This window comes from Hyperolius riggenbachi, chromosome 4, assembly GCF_040937935.1.
Source record: "Hyperolius riggenbachi isolate aHypRig1 chromosome 4, aHypRig1.pri, whole genome shotgun sequence".
In the NCBI taxonomy this organism is placed as follows: Eukaryota; Metazoa; Chordata; class Amphibia; order Anura; family Hyperoliidae; genus Hyperolius; species Hyperolius riggenbachi.
The window spans coordinates 178,764,940-178,779,415 of NC_090649.1; the positions used below are offsets into that span (position 1 = coordinate 178,764,940).

The window sequence follows — 14,476 nt, forward strand, 5'->3', positions numbered from 1 at the left end:
GAGATTTTTAGGTTAGGGTTAAGAGTTTGAATCTGAATAAAATAAGTAAAGTTCACCTCGGCACCATAAATGAGTAGAAAACTGAGGGAATTGTAGATCATTATTGGCTTTGCTCACCACTGCACAGTCTTGTTAGACATTTTCTGCCTGTCTTTAGGTAGCCATACACCTATCAATATTTATGTTCAATCGACTGTCAGATTCGTTTCTTAAATTGGATTGAGGGTGAATCGAATACACTTTTGGCTAAAAATCTGGAGTGCTTTTGACTGCTTTCTATTGACTTGACATTGATTTACTGTTTCTGAACAAGCACTTTGACATTGATCTTATTGCAACTTTGATTAATACACATATTTGATCAATAATGTTAATGAAATCTATCACTATCAGTGTGTGAGGCTTTGATCGATCATTCTATCGATAGATTAGAGCTAGATTAATGTATAGCTACCTTTCAGGGAACCCAAGGTGAGGGGGATTTGGAGGCTGCCATATTTATTTCCTTTTAAACAATGCCAGTTGCCTGGCAGTCCTCCTGATCCTGTGTGTCTAACACATTTGGCCATAGACCTGAACAATGAGGTCAGGTACTCTCACTCAGCTGACTCAGGTTTTACTGGATTAGCCAAATGCTTGTTCCAGGGTTTTGACTCAGTATGCCTGAAGATCAACAGAGTTCATCAACCAATACGTTCTGCGCTGCAGCATGCTGAGAGAAATAATTTTGTTTTCATATAAAATACTACATTTGTATATTGTGACTAACTTTTTAGGTAAATTAAAGGACAACTGAAGTGAGAGGAATATGGAGGCTGCCATATTTATTCCCTTTTAAGCAATACCAGTTGCCTGGCAGTGGTGCTAATCACGAGCTTGTGATGTTTTTTTGCCAACACGAGTTCGTGATCGCTATCTGTGATTGGCTCTCAATCACGAATGCACTTGTGATCACACTCATTACACGACTCGTGATCACGAGTCGGTATTCGTGATTAAAAACCCGCCAACTTTAGCGGTTAATAGCAAAGCCCCCTTACACGCTAGAAACACTAAATTTGCAGGTAATGTTAAGAACAGCCGTGGGAACAAGGGGAAAAAAAACCTTATAGTTTTTGAGAAAATCGATTTTAAAGTTTCAAAGGAAACAAGTATACATTTTAAATGCGATAAATGACAGTTAGTGTAGCAAACCTAATGCTAGTGTAAATTTACATATATCAGAAAAGCAATGAATTTCATGATGGGGTTTCCAGGGGGTCCATACGCAGTGCAACCCCTCCGGAGCTGCAACGCTTTGGCCAGGGATCGCTATACAGCCGCAATATGGCTGTATAAAGATCCCTGGCATCTTTTCCTGTTTTTGAAAACTTTTTTTTTTTTTTTTATGTTCAGAGGGTGGGAATTTTTTTCTTTTAAATGACGTGAGGTCCTCCCTACTGAGCATCTTTAACCCCTTGTCTCCCATGGAGGCTGGGATAGAATACGGAGCCCCAGACAAGTGGAGATTTGCACCCTGAGCTATACCAGCCCGCATGGTCCATGGTATGGGGGCTCCGGGGGAGAGGGGCAGCCAAGCCTTCCCCCTCCCACCCGAGCCCTTGTCCAATCCATGGACAAGGGGCTCTTCCTCACCTCCAGTGCCCCAGAAGGAGGTAGGGGCAACGACTCCCTGGAGGGGTTTCATGGTGGCATCTGAGAGTCCCCTTTAAGAAGGTGACCCCAGATGCCCACCCCCCTACCAGGAGAAATGAGTATAGGGGTACCCCTTACCCATTTCCACAAAGGGTTAATCGAAATAAAAACACAAAAACGAGAAAGGTCCTTTATTTATCTTAATTCGACTCAAAACTGCACTCAAATCGGATATCCCTTTCTACTTGTTATTGTGATCACGAGTCAATTTAGAAGTGGGTGGAGTCATGCTTGTGATCACTCGTATTTGTGATCAGGGCTATCTGAGCAACCCTGTTGCTTGGCTGTCCTGCTGATCATCTGCCTCTGATACTTTTAGCCATAGACACTGAACAAGCATGCAGTATATCAGGCATTTCTGACATTGTCAGATTTGACAAGATTTGCTGCATGCTTGTTTCAGGAGTGCAATTCAGACACTACTGCAGTCAAATAGACCAGCAGGGCTGCCAGGCAACTGGCATTGTTTACATGGAAAGAAATATGGCAGCCTCCATATCCATATCACCTCGGGCTCCCTTTTATTCAGGGGTGATAACGTTATGACTAATTGGCAGAAGCCAATTGTAAACCCTACAAACAGAACTCATGGGCTTTTTGAGCTGAGCAGACCGTCCAAATGGTGGGGCTATCACTGAAGAAAACTAGTGATGAACCTGCTGGCATGTTTTATTCTGTTCTTGTTAGGGAGCTTCTCCTGTGTGGAGAAGTCACAAACTAGTCATTCTAGCCCCCTAGCCTGTGTCTGTGGTAATGGGGAGAGTCCTGGGATCACTCTACAAGCTGAGCTAAGGTGAAGAGAGGAGGGGAGGGGGAGCAGACAGGAGAGCGAGAAACACAGTGTGTGTGTAATTCCTTATCTCTGTACTAGAGCATTGCTGCAGAGAGCTTGATTTTCACAGACCCTATGAGTTACTTACAGACAACATGGACAGGGGAAATAATTAACTATATTTATGGACTGTCTGTAAATTTACTGACAGTTGCCAACACTGGTCCTCATACAGCACACAGCCAAGTAAACTGCTGCAGAACCCATATATGGGCACGGGAGGCGTTCGCTGCTTCTCCTGGATGTAGAGACAAGAGCCAGTGGAAGACCTGTTCATTCTGATAGCTCCTTCCAGGCATCTTTTCAGAGCTTTCCTCCTTTGCCCCCTCCACTTTTCTCTCGCTGGGATATCTCTCTCATTAAGCAGTCTCGGAATTAGTGGATCTGGGCTTTTGGCACGCTAGCTGTTCTGTGATATCTTATTAGATTGCTTTTTGGATATATCTCTTTATTTTTCCGGCTGTGATTGTAGAAAAAAAAAAAAGCAAAAAAAATAAATAAATCGGAGTCTTGCTGGAGCTGCTGACTGCTGCTACTTCCTTAACAACAAAGCCTTTATTCATTAAGCCAAGGTACCGCAAAATGCTTTAATTCAGCATCCCTCCAGCCTTTTATTAGGCTAAGTCAAGTATTTATGATTGCTGATCCCGGACATGTACAAGGTAAGGCAGATGTAAGGTTCTGCTGTGCTGAATTCCTCTACAGCCTCATTGACAATGCTATAAATAACTTTTGTCTGTTCTCTGTATTCCCCGGCTATTTAATTGTTTCATTAATTTTAACAATTGTCTGGAGACTCGCTTTTAATGAATCAATATGCTTCGATGTACAGTAGGGATTATCACGTGCCCGCGAAAGATAATTAATACACAGCACGCTGAAGTCTTCATACAAGATGCCATTTTAAACATAGACATACAGCATGCACATTTGCATCAGGACCATCTGCACTCAAACTGCCTCTGAACTCAAATTAAACACGCTGACATGCACCATTTGCCTCAAATATGTGTGAAGATTTTGACTTGTAAGGACAGAATGAGATTAACGCAAAGGTTTTCCGATACAGATGTACGTGTCGTTCTCTTAAGTCACGTTAAGTATATTTTTAATCCTGTACAGTGAAAGTGTAAGGCAGAGCTGGTCAGCCATCCTCTCTGAACATATGGCTGGCACAGTATTTTCTGCACAGACATTGATGTGGCTGTTAGTGGTTAGACATATGTGTAAACTAGCTGATGTCTGCTTTGAAGAAGTCAAGCATGGGTAAGTTATGTCAGTGGATGTGTGCTCTCCTTGCAGCTGAACCATTCTGCATGTTGATGACTCTAATGCTTGCTCCCTGGTGGTACGCCACATGAAGTAGTGTGTGCTGTCTTGCTATTGTTTTATCAGAACACTGGTAGATAATGTGAGAGAGACTCATGAAATGTTGGCAGTAGACAAGCCAAATGACTCATCAGACAAAACTATGTTTAAGGGGCTGCATTGGTTCTTCCTTTTCCAGATCATATGTGCAGAATGTTGCTCTGCTTCTTGTCAGTTTTCAGCTCTTGGGATTTTAATTTCTGTTTGCAAGGGAAACTTGAGTTATTCTGCAGCTTGGTCCACAGTTTGTGTCAGCATCAACAATGAGGTGGCTCTGATCTCACTGGAGTATATTAATTGCTGATCTGTTATGTTGGACATGTTTGTTGCTCCAACCTGTTACCCATTAGATGTGACACTGTGGGGTAGGGGAATGGTGGGAAATATATGGGCGGGGAGGGAGGGCGGATTTATCCAGACAGGTGCATGGGTAGGCAGGAGGAAAGTGGGGCAGTTGCCCTGAGCAACCAATCAACTGTCTGCTGTTGAATCCAACAAGGAATATAATTATTTGCTGTGGGCAACTGCTCTTATTTTGCTCTAGTTTTTCTTTGCACCTGTCTTGATATGTCAACCCCTATATCTCTATGGAAAATCATATTTTATTGCAAACTGCTATAATGATCGATGAAACCATCAGACAAAAAATGTGGTGATTGTCCCTTTCCGTTCATATAGTTACAGGATACTTTTTTTTAATCTGATCAGCATGTACCGTGGTGTCTTCTAAACTGAACTGATATTGCACTTGTGCTTCTGTGTAATGTATGATGGAAATGTGCTGTATTCAACTAAACCATCCACTTCTAGTAACCTATTAAAAGAACCTTAGGTTGGCAAAATGTTCCCAATTCCTTCTGCCATTCTACAATTCTCTTCTTTTTTTTGTATTATCTCAAAGCCGACAATCCTCAGCACAGTGTACTCCAGATAATATCCAGCAAAGTAGAAATGCTTACTATACCCCTTATCTTTTTCACGGCTAACACTTATGTCTCCTTCTGTTTAATCCATAAACACTCTTATTTTTGGAAGAATCAACATTGAAGTAGCTAGTGGGCAATTTAATATGTTCTTTAATCATTTATACCTTTCTGGGGCATATCTGGGCTGTGTTCACATAGTAACATGTATAGCTTGCTGCAACAATGTTTACAGATATAGGAAAATAAGTAAACAGGCACATGCCAGCTAAGGCTGGTGTAAGGAATAACCCATTGCTCCAGGTAGCGCCTAGTAGTAATATCACTATGATTTGTATATACTGAAAGTTCAGAAAATGACTTTTTGTTGAATGGATTTGCTTAGTTCAGTGGCGACAGCAGCCCAGCCTTGTCTATTGAATATCTTTGCTCAGTACACATCATCTTTGCACATTCACTTGCTTACTTCTAACAGGATGCAGCTGTTTGGGAAACTGATTCTGCATTTTGCAGTGCAATTTATCAAGTATTTGAGTCCCAAAACGGAGATATTTACCCATCTCCGAGAATGGCAGAGCTGTTCCATTTATCCCCTCCAACTGTAAATAATAAAATGTGGTGATGCTTTCATAGGTAAATAAAAGCACGTCCATAAACTCCATTAGTATTGCTTGTGGTTTGACCTTTCCTCTAAGCATGGCACACTAGTTCATCAAACTGTTGCCATGTTTCCTTTGTGGGAAGGCCGAGTCTGTTGCTTTCACATTTATCATTTTCTTTTATTTTATTGGATTTATAATCTGCCTACCTCAGCCTCACATAACAGCAAGTTCAAAGAATCACCAGTGTGTACTATTCAAACTTGATATCCGCATGTGTGTAATAAGCTATCAATACACCATTTACCACTTACTGTTTATAGGCCTTTAACCTTTGGCTGTTCGCATTAGGCAGTAAGGATTAGCTGAGACATCTCTGCATTTGCAGTGGATGTCAAACTGAAGGTGGTTTTCATAGCGAGTGGGTAACACATTGTCTGGCTGATTTTCATGTTGTTTCTTTTTCATACATATTCATTAAGTGTAGAAATGAGCAGATTTTATTATTATTTTCAATAAATGTGGCCTTTTTTTTTTATAAATGTGTCCCAAATGACTCTGCTGTAGGCATTTAATGTGTACGTTTTTTTCCCCTAGCGTACATTAATCAATATACTACTTTTTTCTGTTTTTATTTTTTCGTAGGAGCATGCAAAATTTTACAGATATAAAGCTTTACTGGTAGCTTTGTGAATATAAGGGTATTGCTTTAGTGTCACAATAAGTATTACAAAAGTAAAGTCTCCAGACATGTTGACAGATAGCTAGGCTTCATTCTTGCCTATGGATTTTTTTTTTTACTGTACCACAGAGCAGTAAAACAACAATTGTCATGTACTTACAAAGCTTGCCATTCAAACCAACAGGGGGAGCTCCAAAAATATTTTTTTCATTTCTAATGTTTAAAGCACAACTGTAACGAGGGATATGGAGGATGCCATATTTATTTCCTTTTAAACAGTACCAGTTGCCTGGCTGTTCTGCTGGTCCTCTTCCCCCGATACTTTAAGCCATAGACCCTGAACAAGCATGCAGCAGAGCAGGTGTTTCTGACATTATTGTCAGATCTGATAAGATTATCTGCATGCTCGCAGACTCCATATCACTCTAGTTACAGTTTTCCTTTAATATTTTCCAGGGGAGGGGGATGCATTTTATTTCAGCAAGACATCTGTTGAGCAATACTCAAGTTGTGGATGTGAATCAAGGGTGATGCTTATCTGTCAAATATAACACAGTCCATACTGTCCTTATCTATTCATGTATTGATCCATTATCCTGATAAAATAATGAAAATAAGTAATGTTGTGGAGACTGGATGATGAAGTATGAATAAAACCATTGGCCATAGACATTTCAGGAAAACCTGTAATTAAGCTGTATTCCTGTGTGATGGAGCTGCAATTATCTCACTCGCATCATGCTGCATGTTAGCTCCAGGGCAGCGAGACGCCACTTCTAAATATGGTGACAGCTTAGAAACTGGAATGCAGCATATGATGAACGCCATAGGCTCCATGGCAGGTTCTGTTTTCCAACGTCAATGAAAGTGAAAAAATCAAGAAGATTCAGTTCTCAACCGAAGGTTAACAGCTCAGCCTCCGAAGCTCACCACTCCACTGAGATAGTATTAAAAATATCATACAACAAGGTGCTCTTGCTTGGCAGTCATATGTAATTTGCATGCAGTACACGTTGTACATCATGTGCCGTATATATTACCAGTGAGTAAGAGCACTTCTCTTTTCTGATTGTTTGTTTTTTTTTGGAGGGGGGGGGGGGGGGGTGTTAGTGTTTTTTTGTTTGTTTTTTGTTTTTTTTGTTTTGTTTTGTTTTTTCGTTTTTTGGGCTAATTTTCACAAGCGGCTACTTGCATTACTAACAGTTTTGCCGTTATGAAATTGTCACTTTATGGCTGAATAAATGAGTGTCATAGTAATCGATAGCATTGTCAGATACAGTTCACACAGGTAATGAAAATTGAGGTTTGGTCTATTATCCTATTGCCAATGCCATGTGTTTGAGGACAGCTTCTCCTCCTAAGGCCTGGGACCCACTAGCAGCACTTTTTAAGCACTTGTGATTTGTAAAGCTCTTGCTAATGTATTGCTATGTGGGATTTTTTATAAAATCACCTCCTTCAACTGGGATCACACCCATAGCATTACATTAGCAAGAGCTTTTCAAATCCAAAGTGCTAAGGCATTGAAAAGCGCTGCTAGTGGGTTCCAGGCCTAAATGTGTACTTTTTCATCACTGTGTTTGTTCAGCATTTTTCTGAAATTCTGCAGTGGATGCACTGCAGTTCTGAGCAGTGGGAAAACATCAGGCAAATGACCATACTAAATGCAAACAATACAAAAAAGCAGTTAGTAGCAGTGGGGCCTTGTTGTTGGAGGTAGCCGCAAATGTTGTACCAGCCACTGGTGTGAATACCTCCTTTAGGCTTTACATATTTATTAAAGTATCAACCCAATTTGTTTTTTGAGGGACTCCCTTTAAAGTATGTTCTTCATAAGAGAAATATGGGAAACAACCATTGGTGGTATCCTTGTGAAAAAAATTATGTTGGTCTTTAAGCTGCTAAAAAAAGTGTGCAGATTAGGAGTGTAACATGTGAAGTACAAACGTGTTCCACATGTCTAATTTTACCCCAGATGTTTAGAAACTGTGGTCCATAGGGCAGTAATTCCATTTTACCAGCCCTGTGAAAAACATTTGCTGTAAAAAGACTTACTATTGGTCAGCAGCCCAATACAGTGGTTTCTGCACAGCTGTGAGGAAGACTAAAGGAGAGGTGATCCCAAGCAGAACCTGCCTGGAGTTTATTAAGTTTCCCTGCAAATAATGTCACTGTCAGAAGTGCTATCATTATGGGACCAATGATAAAGCATGGTCAACATGGAAATGAAGCAGAGTAGTGTTGTTTTTTTATGGTCAAGTTCTTCTTATGCTGCCTGCTAGGTAGATTGGTTCTCCTTCTGTACCATAGCTGCTACATGGTACTTCTAGCTACCAGTTAGTTTCTGTTTGTTTATTTTTTTATGTGAGCAGGAAGCATAATTGGGGCACAATGATTGAAGACAGGAAAGCAAAATGGGGGCACAGTGACTGTGTAAGGCCTGGCAGATCTCTTGCTTTCCTTCACCCTCTATACCCTAATCTAATACCACACTCTTCACCTATACCCAAATCCCCGTGTGAATGAGAGACCAGTACGCCCACCCGACTACGGTTATCCTGTAGGACTTCAGTCTGTAAGGTATAGAGACTGAGGCCAGGAAGACAAGAATACTACCAGAGCCTACTGAACAAGATAAACATTACTGGATGATATCAGAAGATAGTGCAGAAAGCACTTGTGGAGGAGATAACACAGATCACAGTAGGCGTAGTAGACTAGTCACAAACACAGGATCAGAACTAGCAGGAGCGCTAGCCAATCACTACTGCAGTGATGGCTGCATTCAGGCTAGCAGGACTGGAAGGACTTTGCTGTTTGCCTTTGCAGGAACAGCAACTATCCACAAGGAAGCAAGACAAGGAAAATACAGTGGAGATACAGGACCCAGCCAACAGCTATGGCAATGCTGAAAGCTATGACAGGCAAAGCGTTAAGGGAGGAAGAGGCTTTTATATGGACATAATCACCCAATGAGAGCAGGCATGCAAATTCCAACACAGCTGAATGGTAATCACTCAACCTGTTTTACTCTGATTGGAGACTGCAGGCTGATTGCAGATGGATAGGACTCTCATTATAAATTCATGCAACATGCATGCAGGGAATTCAGCACTGTTTGGCTGAAGCTCGGCTGCAAGAAGCCATAGGTAGATTCATGACAGCATCCTGAGCTGCTTTGAACTGCAGAGTGATTGCATATGGCAATGACACTTATTGCAAATGCAAGCAAAACTATGCAACTGAATGCATGCAGAGAAATCAGAACTGCCTGGTTGCAGCTCAGCTGTAACCAGCAGGGCATGCTACAGGAGAGATCATGACAGACCGTGGAGGGTGGAGAGCAAGATGAGGGACAGAGTGGTTGGAGGAAGTGAGCCAAGATGAGGGCACAATGACTGTGGTGAAGCCGGTAATGTTGTTGCTTGACCCCTTAGCCCAAGGCTAATTTGGGGATCCCCGCGACCACTAGACCCTGAATTATATATCCCTCTCTACATCTTGTTACAACTCAGAGGCGGAATAGTATTTAACGCTGCCAGGGATTTGAACAGCAGCAGGGTGATCCGTCATTCGGCTCATCCTGTGCCCAGCTCACCGGGGGTGGAACAATATGTACGTGACTGGGGGGGGGGGGTGGAGAGCCAGATGAGGGTCATATTGACTGTAGAGGGTGCGGAGCAAGATGAGTGGCACAAAGGATGGAGGAAGTGGGGGCAAGATGGGGGCACAATGTCTGTAGAGGGTGGGGAGCAAGACTGAGAACACAATGACTGCAGGAAGTGGAGCAGGATAGGGACCCAATGATTGGATAAAGAGAGCCAGATGAGGAGCATCATGACTGTGGGGGGAGTGGAGAGCAAGATGTGGGCACAGTGACTGGAGGATATAGAGCAAGATGGGGCACAATGACTGTGGAGGGTGGAGAGCAAGAATGTAGGCACAGAGACTGGATCTTTATGAATCATTTAACGGACTTGATAATGAGCCTAGATTTTGAAAGAACTATATGTAGAGAATCTGTATTGCTACTTATATAACATATGTATTGCACTGTCCACATTATGATTTTAGTGATTTTTCTATAGTAAAAAAAAGGAGAAAATCTTTCTTAGCATTCTTAATTTTAACTGTCTATGAAGCCAATCCTGATGTCATTCCCTCCCTTACTCTCCTCTGCATGATTGTGTATGCATTGCCCGCCTTCCTACCAAAAACAAACTTTATTAGAAGAACTTTATTAGAAGAATAAATACTGATGTTGCTTTGGCAACATCAGTATTTGCCCCATTTAAGACTGAACATGAATGAAAGCAGAGCACATGGTTGGGAACAGCACCCAAAACAGAGATGAAGATCAAGATATTTTAGAAGAATCTTTAAGCATCCACTCTCTTATTTCTCTTATAATGCTGCAAATAGAGGTCTAAAGCATTTCCTAGGATGAGATTGCTGGTGAGAGATCTGCTTATCATCTTCCTGATTGCAGGCCACTCAGTACAATTTTCCTGCCCAGCTCAGTTCAGGATGACATTGTCTCGTGATACAATTTCTCTTTACAGAAAATGTATTAGTAAAATAGATTTATTTTTCTTGTTTCCAAAATTAAATTTAGATGAATTTCTCTCCCCCTTTTTTATAACCTCAAAAAAACCTGCATAGATGTTAAAATGGAAGAGGACAGTTTTGCAATGTAGTGGGATAGAGAGCAATTTATTGTTTCTTTTTTGGATGCTCTGAGCCTTTTTTTTTCTTGCTTGAGATTCTCAGCATTTGGAGAGCTGGAAAGAACAAGCATCAGGAGCTCAGACACAAGTGAAATAGACTGGGAAAAGGATTGCCAGATGCAGTAGTTTATAAAAAGAAGAAGCATAATTAGGACTAGAGGAAATGTTTCTGTAAGGAGGGGTGGGTGAAAGAAAGCAAAATGACACAAAGCTATTGAATTGAAATCAGAGTCAGCACACACATTATATTCAGGCGGTGACTTTCTACAGAGCTGTCTCGCATGAAGCCAGTTTGATGTCATTTCATTTATGTTTCAATTAATTTTAATTAATTTATTGTGGTTGCGTTTGAAGCTCCTTTTGCCTCATTTAGCTAAGGGACAAAAAATGCAAATGTTGAAGGGACCTCATGCGTTCACTGTTTACTTATTCCTTTCATCCAATTAGATAGGATGAAATAGTTAAATTCCGAAAAAAAAGGCTGTCAAAGAATGGGAATCTATCGATCTTCCGCAGAGTCGTTATTATATGGGATGGGCAGGGAGAACAAGGAGCCATTGCCAAATCCTGAGGAGTTCAAGACTTCATCAAAATCTTAATCAATAATCTTTTACAGGTCTTGAAACATGGGCCATTTTAAAAAATACGGCTCTGCTAATTAAAAGAACTTCAGGCATAATTTTATTTTTTGGACATTAGATTAATTTATGGTTCTAGCTGAGCAGCATTGCCTGTGTGTCTCTGTGGAAATAGAAGTGCTGGGGCAGGAATATGTCATTTATGTGACTCAATCTGCCACTTGCAATGTGAATCAATACATTTCTAATACCCTTTTGAGCTCATTGATTTGTGTAGAAAAAAAAATGAAAGTAGATGGCTCAACAATCTCACAGAGACTCAAAGGAATTCTTGTCTAAAAAGACACCTATGTGACAAGGCTCTGATGGGAGTTGACATGTTCCTTCTGATCTGCCACATACGGAGGCAGGACTTGGCATCAGTTCAAAAAATACAAAGAGGTCGTTGTCTGAGGTCTAGCATGGAGCACATAAGTACTGAGAGGATTCTCATGCTTGTTTTACAACAAACTCAGCAGGTACAATAGTGCCCACTGTGTGATCTTATGTTTCAACTAAGGTAATCAGCATTCTAACAAGTCACTGGACCAAATGCAACAGGTTTTTTTATTATTATTATTATTTATGTGTTTAATCCTTAAAAAAATCATTTTTAATTTTATTTTAAAGCATATCAGTAACATAAAAAACAAAATAGTTACATACTTACCCACATAGAGGGAAGCCTTCATGTATCCTCCTGGACACCACCGCAAGTGGCCAGGACCCTCTTGTGGTTCACGCTCTAACTGGAAGGAGAGTGAGGCTATACTGTACATGTATGAGAGTGAATGAGCAGCTTTAATTTTCTAGGCAGGCGCAGCTGCATGCACGAGCATGCACAGTAGGGATGCTCATTCAGGTTCTGTGGAAATTTCCACATTTCCAATAAGAAATCAGCATCTCCGATCGGAACTTGGAAAACGGAAATTAGATTTCTGCGGAAATAGTGCATTACTGCAACTGTGTAATTTTAGCCCAATCACAGAAGATAATCAAAGACTGCAGTTAACTTTAAAACATTTGGCCAATAAGAAAATGCAAAAAATTACCATAAAAAGACTACTCAGAAAACAGAAATCAGAATTTCCGCAAAATCAAAAATTTCCATTTCTGACCATCCTTACAGGATACCCGAACTGAAATGTGACATAATGAGATAGACATGTGCATGTACAGTGCCTAGCACACACATAACTATGCTGTGTTCCTTTTTTTTTATTTCTCTGCCTGAAATAATTAAATATAAGGTATGTGAGTGGCTGACTCAGTCCTGACTCAGACAGGAAGTGACTACAGTGTGACCCTCACTGATAAGAAATTCTTACTATAAAACACTTTCCTACAGAAAATGGCTTCTGAGAGCAAGAAAGAGGTAAAAAAGGGGAATTTCTTATCAGTGAGGGTCACACTGTAGTCACTTCCTGTCTGAGTCAGGACTGAGTCAGCCACTTACATACCTGATATTTAACTCTTTCAGGCAGAGAAATAAAAAAAGGAACACAGCATAGTTATTTGTGTGCTAGGCACTGTACATACACATGTCTATCTCATTATGTCACATTTCTGTTCGGGTATCCTTTAATGCACAGTACGGCTGAACTCCTACATGGAGGAGAGCATCTCCACAAGAACATATCAAACAAGCTCTTTGAAGGCATCCTGTACAGTAGAAAGATTTGGACCACAGAGGCTTCCTTCTGTGTGGGTAAGTATGTAATTTTTTTTAAGTCTCAGGTTCCCTTTAAATCAGATAAATCTGAAAAAGTATCTGTACATTTTTGACATTTACCTTTTGCAACTACTAAGTGGTGCAAACATCCTTTGTTCCCCAATCTGCTTTTCTGAAATCAGATAACCGGACTACTGAGGTTTAAAAATTCCTTCCTCATGGTTACTCCTGATCCAAAAGAGATGATCCAGTTTACTTCTTTGTCATCGGTGGAGCCTCTAGGCATGTAGCAGGCAATGTTGTGGTTTCTTTATTATAAAATACAACATGCCCTGGGGATACGGCTGCTCACCGTGTTAAATATTTAGTTATAAAATGATTTTTTTAAAATAAAAAGTTGAAGAAAATATATAAAACTTGTGAACATAAAAAAAAAAATTACCAAAAGCCAGTATAGTTTCCCTTTTTAGAATAAGGAAGTCAGTATAAGATGTCTTTTGTGCACATACAGTATTCCATGGCTGGTAACTTACATCATTTCTATGTTGCATATCAGAAAGTATCAATCCTGACAATTCAAAGGGAACAATTTTTGGGGGAATAGAACTACCATAAGTGAGACTGATCTGCTGGACTCCTTTAAAACAATGGATCAGAATTTTTTTAACTATCATACTTGTATATATCTAATCTACATCCAATTTTGTGAACTGCTGTAAGACAATTTATAGTAATTTAGCATATCTGTTTTATTGTGTTCAGAACTAAAAATATATTTTCCTAAAGAATATATCTATATTATCTATCCTATCTATCTATCTATCTATCTATCTATCTATATGAGCACAAATATATTTTAGAGAAGAATGTGATTGGTTGACTAGTCACTGTCATGCGTGCATGAAAAAGGGCCCGGCTGGATAACGGATTGGTGCCGTTGGATATAACGATAAACATTAGTGAAATTGGTTAATGATAAAAACAGTTTTAAAATAGATGGGAGTTGATAACGAAAATATATGGATGTTAAAAATCATTACGTAATTGAATAATACAGCTAAACCCAACCCTACTCTCACAAGAACCCTCCCCGGTGATGCCTAAAACTAACCACTCTCCTGGTGGTGCCCAACCCTAACCACACCCTCGGCAGTGCTTAACCCCAACCACCCCATGGTGGTGCCTAATCCTAACCTCTCCCCCCTGCAGAAACACTCTGCCTCACCTAGAGACGATAACTTCTTTGAGAACATAAAATCTCTACATAAAAACAAAATATGACAAAAACTATAACGTTGCAAGTTTCTAAAAACAATAACATACTTTAAAAACTTTAATGTTCTAATGTTGTTACTGATATT

The 14,476-nt window shown here is 40.3% G+C and overlaps 1 protein-coding gene across 1 annotated transcript in view; it reads left to right on the plus strand.

Moving 5' to 3' along the window:
* Positions 1-2,919: 2,919 nt before the first annotated feature.
* NLGN1 (neuroligin 1) overlaps positions 2,920-14,476 on the plus strand; it is a 946,844-nt gene continuing 935,287 nt past the window's right edge. The window contains exon 1 of the mRNA XM_068281046.1: positions 2,920-3,189. The gene's annotated coding sequence lies outside the window, so the exon portion shown is untranslated. The remainder of the gene's footprint in view (positions 3,190-14,476) is intronic.